We start from the raw sequence: 13,691 nt of genomic DNA, 5'->3' as shown, positions 1-13,691 counted from the left end.
TATGAGATACCACGTGTGTGTGTGTGTGTGTGTGTGTGTGTGTGTGTGTGTGTGTGTGTGTGTGTGTGTGTGTGTGTGTGTGTGTGTGTGTGTGTGTCTGTCTGTCTGTAACGCTGGACACAGTTTTTTTTTTTAAACGAAGAAACGTTTTACATTAAATGAAAACAATAAAATCATATCCAGCTAGGTAGAAGAGTAACTTATTTTGCCTTTATTATTTTTTTATTTTTATTATTTTTTTTTTTTGTCACTTTTTCGAATCTCTGAATTTTAAAACACCCAAGATAAGGTAGAAAATAAATTAGTTATGAAAACATTTTCCGAAGACCATTAGCGAAAATTAAGTTTTCCTCACGTGGCCTAAAATTTTTAAAGTTTAAAAAACAAAAATAATTACCTCTCCTGTTACGAATCGAACTCTCTATTTTCTTAATTTTCGCTTATTGTCTCCGAAAACGATTTTGATTAATGATTAATTTTCGACCTTATCGTTTTTCGTAATTTTTGGATATGTTCATTACTCGGCAATTAAGTAGATAATATTGGTTATACTTGAAATTCAGTATTTCGAATTTCGCTTTAGCGAAGAAGCGCTAGATATATCATATATAATCTTTTATTTATTTTATTTGTATTATTATTACTATTTTTATTATTTATTTTATTTGATTTGATTTATTTATCTATTTATTTATGTATATATTTATTTATTTATCTATTTATTTATGTATATATTTATTTATTTATCTATTTATTTATGTATATATTTATTTATTTATCTATTTATTTATGTATATATTTATTTATGTATATATTTATTTATTTATATATTTATTTATGTATATATTTATTTATTTATCTATTTATTTATGTATATATTTATTTATTTATCTATTTATTTATGTATATATTTATTTATTTATCTATTTATTTATGTATATATTTATTTATGTATATATTTATTTATGTATATATTTATTTATGTATCTATTTATTTATTTATCTATTTATTTATGTATATATTTATTTATTTATCTATTTATTTATGTATATATTTATTTATTTATCTATTTATTTATGTATATATTTATTTATGTATATATTTATTTATGTATATATTTATTTATGTATCTATTTATTTATTTATCTATTTATTTATGTATATATTTATTTATTTATCTATTTATTTATGTATATATTTATTTATTTATTTATTTATTTATGTATATATTTATTTATGTATATATTTATTTATGTATATATTTATTTATGTATATATTTATTTATTTATCTATTTATTTATGTATATATTTATTTATTTATCTATTTATTTATGTATATATTTATTTATTTATCTATTTATTTATGTATATATTTATTTATTTATCTATTTATTTATGTATATATTTATTTATGTATATATTTATTTATTTATCTATTTATTTATGTATATATTTATTTATGTATATATTTATTTATGTATCTATTTATTTATTTATCTATTTATTTATGTATATATTTATTTATTTATCTATTTATTTATGTATATATTTATTTATTTATCTATTTATTTATGTATATATTTATTTATGTATATATTTATTTATGTATATATTTATTTATGTATATATTTATTTATTTATCTATTTATTTATGTATATATTTATTTATTTATCTATTTATTTATGTATATATTTATTTATTTATCTATTTATTTATGTATCTATTTATTTATGTATATATTTATTTATGTATATATTTATTTATGTATCTATTTATTTATTTATCTATTTATTTATGTATATATTTATTTATTTATTTATCTATTTATTTATTTATATATTTATTTATTTATCTATTTATTTATGTATATATTTATTTATTTATCTATTTATTTATGTATATATTTATTTATGTATATATTTATTTATGTATATATTTATTTATGTATATATTTATTTATGTATATATTTATTTATTTATCTATTTATTTATGTATATATTTATTTATGTATATATTTATTTATGTATATATTTATTTATTTATTTATGTATATATTTATTTATTTATCTATTTATTTATGTATATATTTATTTATTTATCTATTTATTTATGTATATATTTATTTATGTATATATTTATTTATTTATCTATTTATTTATGTATATATTTATTTATGTATATATTTATTTATGTATATATTTATTTATTTATCTATTTATTTATGTATATATTTATTTATTTATCTATTTATTTATGTATATATTTATTTATTTATCTATTTATTTATGTATATATTTATTTATGTATATATTTATTTATGTATATATTTATTTATGTATCTATTTATTTATTTATCTATTTATTTATGTATATATTTATTTATTTATCTATTTATTTATGTATATATTTATTTATTTATCTATTTATTTATGTATATATTTATTTATTTATCTATGTATATATTTATTTATTTATCTATTTATTTATGTATATATTTATTTATGTATATATTTATTTATGTATATATTTATTTATGTATATATTTATTTATGTATATATTTATTTATTTATCTATTTATTTATGTATATATTTATTTATGTATATATTTATTTATGTATATATTTATTTATGTATATATTTACTTATGTATATATTTATTTATTTATCTATTTATTTATGTATATATTTATTTATGTATATATTTATTTATGTATATATTTATTTATGTATATATTTACTTATGTATATATTTATTTATTTATCTATTTATTTATGTATATATTTATTTATGTATATATTTATTTATGTATATATTTATTTATGTATATATTTATTTATGTATATATTTACTTATGTATATATTTATTTATGTATATATTTATTTATGTATATATTTACTTATGTATATATTTATTTATTTATCTATTTATTTATGTATATATTTATTTATGTATATATTTATTTATTTATATATTTATTTATGTATATATTTATTTATGTATATATTTATTTATTTATATATTTATTTATGTATATATTTATTTATGTATATATTTATTTATGTATATATTTATTTATGTATATATTTATTTATTTATCTATTTATTTATGTATATATTTATTTATGTATATATTTATTTATGTATATATTTATTTATGTATATATTTACTTATGTATATATTTATTCATTTATCTATTTATTTATGTATATATTTATTTATGTATATATTTATTTATGTATATATTTATTTATGTATATATTTATTTATGTATATATTTACTTATGTATATATTTATTTATGTATATATTTATTTATGTATATATTTACTTATGTATATATTTATTTATTTATCTATTTATTTATGTATATATTTATTTATGTATATATTTATTTATTTATATATTTATTTATGTATATATTTATTTATGTATATATTTATTTATGTATATATTTATTTATGTATATATTTATTTATGTATATATTTACTTATGTATATATTTATTTATGTATATATTTATTTATTTATCTATTTATTTATGTATATATTTACTTATGTATATATTTATTTATGTATATATTTATTTATGTATATATTTACTTATGTATATATTTATTTATTTATCTATTTATTTATGTATATATTTATTTATGTATATATTTATTTATTTATATATTTATTTATGTATATATTTATTTATGTATATATTTATTTATGTATATATTTACTTATGTATATATTTATTTATGTATATATTTATTTATGTATATATTTACTTATGTATATATTTATTTATTTATCTATTTATTTATGTATATATTTATTTATGTATATATTTATTTATTTATCTATTTATTTATGTATATATTTACTTATGTATATATTTATTTATGTATATATTTATTTATGTATATATTTACTTATGTATATATTTATTTATTTATCTATTTATTTATGTATATATTTATTTATGTATATATTTATTTATTTATATATTTATTTATGTATATATTTATTTATGTATATATTTATTTATTTATATATTTATTTATGTATATATTTATTTATGTATATATTTATTTATTTATATATTTATTTATGTATATATTTATTTACAGGATTTATTACCATTTCACTCTATTTCATTTACGTGATTGAAATAGGAATTAAGCAAAAATAAATATTTATGTGGATCTTTCATTTCTCAGGTACATTTTTTTAAAAAATAATATTAAAACATATTGAAGATGTATTCAATTCTTCGATATGATAAGCACCTCGAATCTGTGGTTCCTCCTTGTAAGAAGGCATTCACAGTCAGATCTCTTCTTTTTTTTTTTTTTTTTTGCAACAAAAATAAAGTTTCCTTTGTTTCTGCCTGTCTCCATGTGCCTAGTGTCATTCAACATTTCTACAGAGCTTTTTCGCAGAGCCTTCCAGTTGTTGGAACACATTACCATGATATTGCTTACCTGCAGCTTACAAAATAGTTGTCTTCAAATTCAATGTCAACAGATTCTTGTCATGACCATTCCCCACATTTATTCGAATTTGGACAATCCCAAAAATTATTGCTAATCCTCTCATAATATTTTTCATCTTTCAACTAACAAGCAATCCATCTCTTTAACCTTTATGCTCGAGTGGCTTTTGACCTTGATAAACGGTGACACATTAGTTAAAATAAAAATAGTAATAGTATAAATAAAAACATGTGAAAATTTCGCATTTTCTTTTGCAACATGAACTATAAATGCTTAACATGGTTATCTTGCAATATAGTTAACAGCCAAGAAATTGAAAAGAAAAATTACAATTAGTGAATTTCACTGAACATATTCAAAATTAATTTCCTACCGACCTATATAGTTTTTAAAGTGTAGAAACTGATTGTAAGGTTTATTATCTCTGAATTTGTTATCATAAAATTGACTTATCGAACCACAAAAGAAATAGGGTGTTGATATTTTTTGGAGGAAGTCACTTAACTTTGGATAATTTCAGAGGTAAATGATAATAAAAAAATGACTTACCCTACAACTAACTCTAAGTTAAGAGAAAGCATACCATTCAGATTTAGAAGTAGTACTAGGGTAAGTCATATTTTTTTCAATATTCATTTTTTAAAGAATAAAGCCATGAATTCCACAACAGAGCGAGAGCAGTTGTTATATATTAGTACCTTACTCCAATAAGTAGAAATTTTATTAACTAATATGAATTTTAGCAGAAGTTACATTATAATTACATATAATGACAACCTGGCAGAAAATGGAAATTAGTTTAACATCGACTTTATACGCTGGCATGTGTTTGCTTTTAGAAATTGACCTTCAAACTAAACTATTATCTCTTATTTATTTAAACCGTAATCGTAATTACGCTACAATAACGTGGGTGCCAGTAATAGTAGATTGGAGTGCAAGAGTAAAAATACCTCCACCTTTCTGTATGTTTGGCCAAATCTACAAAAAATGTAGAGCAGGACTAAATATCAAAATATTAATCAGAGAAATAGTTATATATTGGGACCCTATGCCAATAGGTAGAGATAATGTTAACTGGTATGAATTTTGGGATTGCTTTTCTATATGTATTGTTGTGGTAGGGTAAATGAATAATTTTGCATAAATTAAAGATGCAAACTCAAAAGTATACCTGAATGAATCGAAGTGGCACTCACTCTACATGTGTTGAACAGGCTTCTTCCGAAGAAGGAAGTTTCATGGGAGTATGATATTTACAAGCAATCCCCAGTCACATGTATATCCCTGTCAAGAAAGATGATGATGTTAGCTTTTTGCAGATCTTGCAGGGTGGTGTCGACATCCTCCGACAAATAGTCACCCATCTGGTACTTACCAGGCTCAACATTGCTTAACTTCAGTGATCTAATGAGTACTAGTGTGTAAACATGACTATGCCATATGAAACATAAAACGCCAAAAGAATTGATTAAGAATTTGGGAAATGCAATGGCACGTTAGGATTTGTTTTATTGTTAAAGATTGGAACCCACTGTCAGTAAATAGAGATTATGTTGACTAGTATGAATTTCGGTGATGGTTATATTAAGCACATATCAGGATAACCTGACAGCAAACAGAAATAGACCCCTCTGTAACTAGCGTGATTGAGGTGGGCATTTAACGGCTAGCTTCCTACATAAAACACACTAGAAATGAAGATGTCAAATGATATGACATAGAAATTACATCACATGTTCGGGAGGATAGAACTAGAGTTTCTAGTAAGTCAGAACCAGGAAGCAAGAGAGGCATGTATCTAAAAGTGTAGAGAGAATCTAAGTTAATATTGCCTCAACACTCTGCCCGTACGCCGACCATCTTAAGATTGGGTTAAGAAAATTAACTAAGAAATAATTTACGTGGTCTCTCCCTCAAAGAGAAACCTTTCTAAATAAAACCTTAGAAAACCCAACAAGTCTCCGTTATATTTTTTGCATAAGTAGTTATTCGTCTTGGGTTAAACTGAAGATCACAACCACACTGGGGATCAACGGCCACACATTGAGATAAAAACAATGAAAGACCAGCGATCGTGCATGTATGTAGAAAAGACTTTTATTATTTGATTTGTTTTCTTTATCGCTCACTGGTAAAACCCCACATGTGCACGTTTGTTGGAAACGTATATTTGAATGTTACTTAACGTTTATTTATTAAAATATTATGACATATATTTTTAGTTGTAAACATCTCACTCTCATTGCTCTGCAAAATTTTCATTCTGAAGGGGAATTTTAGTCCAACAAATTCATTTTCAGCTGACATGCTGTATTATATTATAAACTATATTTGAATTATAAGTCAAGTCATGGTAGCTATCTCAGTCCATATGATGCAAAATCCAAAATCGTCATATTTAGTTCTGGGATTGAGCTATGATTTCAAACAAAAAAAAAGAAGTAATCATAATTAGATTGGTCTCTCCCTCCATAAACAACCCTTCTCTAAATAAAACCTTTGAAAATCCAACAAGCCTCTATTGTGTTTCCATGCATGAGTAGTTATTCATCGCTTAAACAGATCATAACCACACAGGAGATCAACAGCCACACATGGAAAAGTGATGATAAAACCGCGCACGCATATATAAAAAAAGACTTATTTGATTTTTCGTCATCATACACTGGCAAAACCCAACAAGTGCATGTTTGTTATATTTTAATTGTAGTTTTTTTTTTTTTTAATTTTTAATTTTAGTTGAATTAGTTTTAACGATGCTTAGCGTTTGTTTATTAAAATATTGTGAGATATCGTTTTAGTTGGTAACAGTTAAACAGAAGATTACAACCACGAGGAAATCAACGACCACATATGAAAAAAGCGACGATAAAAGAATGAAAGACCAGCGACCGTGTATGTATGTAAAAGAACTTAGTTTTGTTTATTGTTTCTTGATCTCTCACGAGCGGCAATACACATGTGCACCCTACACGTTTGTTGGAAATGAAATGTACAAACTGTTTGTTAACGTTTGTTTATAAAAATTTTACTCAGTCATTTTGATTCTCATGTGAGAAAAAAATGCTAAAAAGCTTGAATTCAGTTTCAGCAACATTAAAAGTATGCAGGTCGGTAAAAAAGTAAATGTTAAGGATTAACATTATTTGTTATATAGATTTTTTTTTGGGGGGGGTACCGATTTTTCGACTGCTAACTATAGTGCAGAATTAACATTTGCCTTTAAACCTGACAGAACTTACTTTCTAATCAATAGTTTGAAGGATCAAAACCCACGATCAAATTTCAAGATAGTAACAAATCGAATATTTTAATCTGCTATTAATATAGGGTGTTTTCTTATAGGTGGCGAATTTAAAATTGATGATCTATTTTATTTGATTGCAGATTTAGCAACTATCGCTTATTTTGAGTTCAGCTTGGTTTGGCAATTCATCATGTGTTTTCAGCAGGATGGAGCCACATGCCACAAAGTATGTGATATGATCAATTTAATGAGAGAAACATTTAGTGAACGAATAATTTCACAAAATGAACCTGTGAAATTAACACCGCTTTCATGCGATTTAATCCCATTATATTATTTTCTTTGGGGATGTGTAAATCCTATGTCTATGCTGATAAACCAGACGCAATAGACCACTTGAAAGACAACATTTGATGTGTTATTGCCGAAATACAGCATAATTTAATTTAATGCATAGAGTTGTAAAAATTGGGCCCATAGATTACACCATATTCATGCAAGTCACGGTGGCTATATCACCGAAATTGTATTTAAATTATATATGCCAAAAATAAATCTTGGAATAAACCACATATTTGTATGATAAAAATATATTTATGTGATTTATTTAAATTGAAAGTTTGTTACCTCTAAAAAAAAAAACAAAAAAGAAAACACCTTACACATAAAAAGTATAACTGGTACGTGTTTACTTCATTCAAAGAATTATTTTTTACAAGGCAGTCATCATTTATCAAAGCCTGAAGGCCACTGGAAGATAAAGGTTAATGAGTGTACGGTGGTCACCAAGACAACAGCATAATAAACATTAGTGGTGAAAAATTGGGTATGATTTGATTATTTAAAGGAACAATTCAACAAGTACTTGTTTACATTGAACTTAGAGATGACTATATTATAGTCACCTACAAAGTAGGCCAGCAGAACAGAGTTCCACAGATGAGTAGTTGCAGGAATAAGCTTTGTTTATGGAATCTGCATTTAGATTTAGGCACGGATAGAGAGTTGGGGAAGCTATTGATAGTGGTTGTAGCTAGTTGAGTGTATTTGTGAAAGTTTGGCAAAGGGGGACAATAGATTTAAGCTCAGACAAGCACTTGCCATGAAAATAACGATAGGGCCGAGACAGGCTCGCAATGTCTCTTCTATAGAAAAGATGTTGCATGGAAGAAAAAAGAGCATCATCTACTAGGTTTCAAATACGGTTTTAAAGAAATGGCAGTATTATATCAATAAGATCAATACTATTGATACTTTAATATTTATACAGTTAGATAGGTATATATGTACATGATTCACTCTGAAACTAATTAACCGATCATTATGAATTTTGAAATATAGCTGTGAGACGTGAGTGGTACAAATGTGGGCTATTATTTAGTTTAAATTAAATTGGCTTGTGATGAGATTGGCAGCAGCAGTAGTGCGTGTCTTATTTTTCAGTTTCTTATTAAAAAAAAAAGTAAAAAAAAGAAAAAACACAATGTCTTCATATTTAATAATCATTTTTCACAATGGCAAGATTAATAGTCAATTATAAACGACCCATAAGTTTAATTATTTATTTATTCATTTGTTTATTTATTTAATTAATTAATTTATTTATTTACTAATTAGTGGGGTCGCCCGACTTTGTCGGTCATAAAATACGTTCAATATATATGAATTCATGCAGATTTCGTAGTTATTATTAGAGAGCTAGTTCTCTATTGAATATTATTTTGCATTCAAAATTTAAAAAAAAGAAATAATGACTTGGGCGGCATCAGCTAATCGAAACCAAAACATTTATCTCTCCAGTCACGTAGCTATTGAGAGATAGGTAAGAAAGATTTAATATTAAACGGCTTAAATGAATTGAATTGAATGTGGGCATGCGCAGAAAGAAGTAAAAATATTTCGGCAAGTTGAAATGAACAGATTGCTCTTTAATTTGCCGATGTATGTCAGCACGCGTTATTCATCCATCCAAGCAAAGAGTTTATTCTTTACTTTTTTATTTTTAGCATCCGTGGTATATGATTACTACTTCTTGTTAATTTCAGTGTTATGTGACCAATAGTTAAAAAGTTTAGTGGCGGCGCACGCACGCGCGCGCGCACGCGCGCGCACACACACACACACACACACACACACTAATTAATTATATAAAATAGTACATTAGTTATTTCAGTTTTAAGAGGAAGTCTTATCTTGCGGGTGAATTGACGTAACGAAATCAATTTTTATTGATAAAAATAAACTTATTACTTTACCGGGCAACACCGGGTAAATAGCCCTGCTAGTTATTTAACTAAAACTGATGTTCCTATTTACTTGCCTCCCCACGAGGGCAGAGTTTAATGTGGTGGAAACCCCAGCTCTCCAAAAAGGGGCACTCTAGATAGAAACAAAAATAAAAATTGTCTCGGTCATGAGCATTTCTCCTCCACTGACCGAGGACAGAAAAGGTGAAGTATTGTATGAGAACAGATATTACACTTTGTTCCTAGCCAAAAGGCTAACTAAAGCTGATGTTCCTATTTGTTTTGCCTCCCCACGAGGATAGAGTTAGGCACCAAGGTCGTTTTTAAATGTGGAGAAAAGGAAGAAAAATAAAAATTGTCTCCGGCGTGAATGATTTCTCATCCACTAACCGAGAACAAATAAGTGAAGTGTAGTATGTTACTTAAATATAATAGAGAGGTAATTTTCTGACCATGAAGCCGAAAAGTTGCGTAAATGCTTCATTTTGAGAGATGCGTCAAATGAGGGCGAGGTGGGGGGGGACATATTCCCGCCCATTCCTAGATTCGGCGGGGGGGGGGGGGTTATGAGGAACGAAAAAAAAAAAAAAGAAGAATATTCGAGGGATGGAAAGATTGCGATCAGAACACTGCATTTCTGTTTGCGGTCTTTTGTAGATGAGAAGATGGAGTTTGCCTGTAACATCTGAATGACCCGAGGCACGGATGGTGGAAAAGATGAGGAATGCAGATCTAGAGTGTTTCACGCGTTCAATGTTTCAACGCAATCAATATCGTTCTGCTGAATCTCTTCTCTGCAAGTGATGGTATTGGACATTGTCTCCCCACTCACCTCGCCTTACACCTGATATAATCCTATAATCAACGAACGTAGAAACGAACACATAGCAAAAACCAACAAGAAACCTTATTCGTCGCGTTGTTGATTATCTATATATTATTACGACAGGATGTGTGTTATTTTCTGTGTTACGCCTACATCCGGGTCGTTTAATTGTTATACACTTCCATTTCTTATCAGGAATAATTTTACCAAGAATTCTTCATAAGTTTTGGTTTCGGTTTACATTATAGCTGATGGCACTTAAGTCATCGATTTTTTTTATAAATAATTTTATCAAGAATTCTTCATAAGCTATGGTTCGGTTTCGATTATGGCTGAAGGAACTCAAGTTATATATATATATATATATATATATATATATATATATATATATATATATATATATATATATATATAAGTTTTTATTTCGGTTTCGATTCAAGCTAATACATCCAAGTCTTATGGATATATTTTTTTTATTTTTGAAATCGCAGCTTTATAATATATAGAAATCGATAGAATATGAACTCTATAATAATATAAACGAAATCTGCAAGAATTAAAATATCATATTTAAGCGTACTTTACGACCGGGCTTTGCCGGGCGTTCGTGCTAGCTTAGATAAATACTTTTGCAGTTTTAACAAAATAGCTACAATAATATCAGAGCGTCTCCATTTACACTGAACATCTATAAAATGCCAACATCAATATATTACATATGAATCAGTTCCCTGTGGAATTTCCACAGGTCCCGCTAATTATAAGATTAGTTTACGAATACCTATTATGCTTCACCAGCATTCGCAATCATATCAATCATAAAAAAATCCATGAAAAATCATAGAATCACGTTAGTAATTTATTTTTGCATATATAAATTACTAGCAAGAAGACCTGACGTTGCTCGAGATTAAATGAAATCAATGAATGTTCCACACTTCCAATAATTTTACCAGGGACCTGCAGAGGGAGTTGGGATGCAAGAGGAATATAGTCTATGTCTATGCCCCACCATTACTATATTTTGCCGTTTTTTTTTTTTTTTTACTTGAGCATCTAGCTTAAAATGTTTTTGTTTTTTTACTTGAGCATCTGGCTTAAAATGTTCTTTGCACGTCACAGACTTTTATTGTCATAGAAATCAGTAAAATTGCCCGTTTTTCAATTACATCGATTGATTGCCTGCTCTAATCAGGAACCCACCACAGTGTACAGAGAGGAAGCTTTACGTGCCTTCCTGCAGTGACTTAGTCCACATTACATTGTAGTCCACATTGCACTGTAGAGAACCTACTGTTGCTTTTATAAAATTAGTTTTATAATTATGTTATCAAAGAGTAAATCTTTAACAAAGCAAAACTTATCAAGATAAGAAAAGAGGAGCAAACAATAATATTACATGAAAGATGAGGAATAAAAGTTATATAAAAATTTATTATATCATCAAAATAATAAGAAAAAGTTGAGAGGAAAATTAAGAAAAAACCTCTTCAGGCCATGACATTTCGATGCTAAAGTTTAAAATGCAAAAATTAAGTATCATGGTTCAGTTGTGCTCTAAACAGAAACATTCATTTTGAATGCAACCCTGTCATATCAAAGAACCTACTGTTGATTTTATATGTCAAGCCCTTCTGTTTGTGCAGTAATAAAATTTCTCAAATGCACTTGTGATGTTAAGTTGTATGAGGGTGTTAACTTTAATCAAAATCTGACTGTTTCTTCTTTGATCAGATTTTTTTGATTGTCGAGTTTTAATACTTATCAGATATAAAACCTATATAAGAACACTCCCAGATACATAAAATACATTTGTGTGAAATTTCAAAAAAGAAAAATATCGACCTAGTCGATTTGGAATCCATAGGAACAAACTCTCTCTCTCTCTCTCTCTCTCTCTCTCTCTCTCTCTCTCTCTCTCTCTCTCTCTCTCTCACACACACACACTGTTTTCATATATAAGTAGAAATAGCAATGACTAAAGATACATTACCTGAAAGTACTTCTTTTAAACTCCTCGGCCTAACATTCACAAGGAACATGAGTTTGAACAGATACATTGAGAGCATTGGCAGAGCCACTGCGAGGAAGGTAGGCTCTCTCTACCGTGCTAGAAAGCTACTTACGCCTGGAAGTATCCTGTACCTCTATAAGGCCACCATTCGCCCATGTATGGAGTATTGTTGTCACATTTGGGCTGGTACATCTGTTACTAGTCTCTCACTCCTGGACAGGGTTCAAAAGAGAGTCACCAACCTGATAGACCCTGAACTGTCATCTAAGCTTCAACCTCTATCCCATTGACGAAATGTTGCAGCCCTCTGCCTGTTCTACAAGTATTTTAATGGTGAATGCTCCAACGAACTACAAGCACTTGTATCCCTCTCGATGTAAATACCTCTGACAAACCCAACAAGCAGCTAAATGCCACCTCTACGTAGTATAGATCCCTAGATGTAAGAAAGTTTTCTACTCCAATAGTTTCTTCCCCAGAACTGCTAGACTTTAGAATTCCTTTTCAGGATTCTGCTTTCCCAACTGTACTGACATGCAGAAGTTCAAATGTAATGTGAACAAACATCTTGCTGCTCATCCCCCTACATAGTATACCTGCAACTTATGTCCCTGATAGTAGTCCTCTGCATCAAAGTGGCACTGTGCCTTGTTTGGGGTTAAAATAGAATTAAAAAAAAAAAAAAGATGTTATCATAATTTCTGATGACCTAAAAAAACACCCATTATTGATTTTTATTATTTAAGGTGGATTTCTTTCTAAATCTATTTCACGCGGTAGGAGTTGATTAAATTTATATTTGCTTTTTCCCTTATTTTTTTATCACTTGAAATAGTTTCATTATTAGAAAAAGGCACATTTTTT

At 26.6% G+C, this 13,691-nt stretch overlaps 1 protein-coding gene across 4 annotated transcripts in view; it reads right to left on the bottom strand.

The window, feature by feature from the left end:
• Window positions 1–13,691, bottom strand: part of LOC145255605 (uncharacterized) — a 529,950-nt gene that overhangs the window by 332,892 nt on the left and 183,367 nt on the right. The gene's annotated exons all lie outside the window — the stretch shown is intronic.

Source organism: Euprymna scolopes, chromosome 31, assembly GCF_053919585.1.
Source record: "Euprymna scolopes isolate OS-2025 chromosome 31, ASM5391958v1, whole genome shotgun sequence".
In the NCBI taxonomy this organism is placed as follows: Eukaryota; Metazoa; Mollusca; class Cephalopoda; order Sepiida; family Sepiolidae; genus Euprymna; species Euprymna scolopes.
The sequence above is the reverse complement of the archived record's forward strand: the minus strand, read 5'-3'. Positions and strand labels throughout refer to the sequence as shown.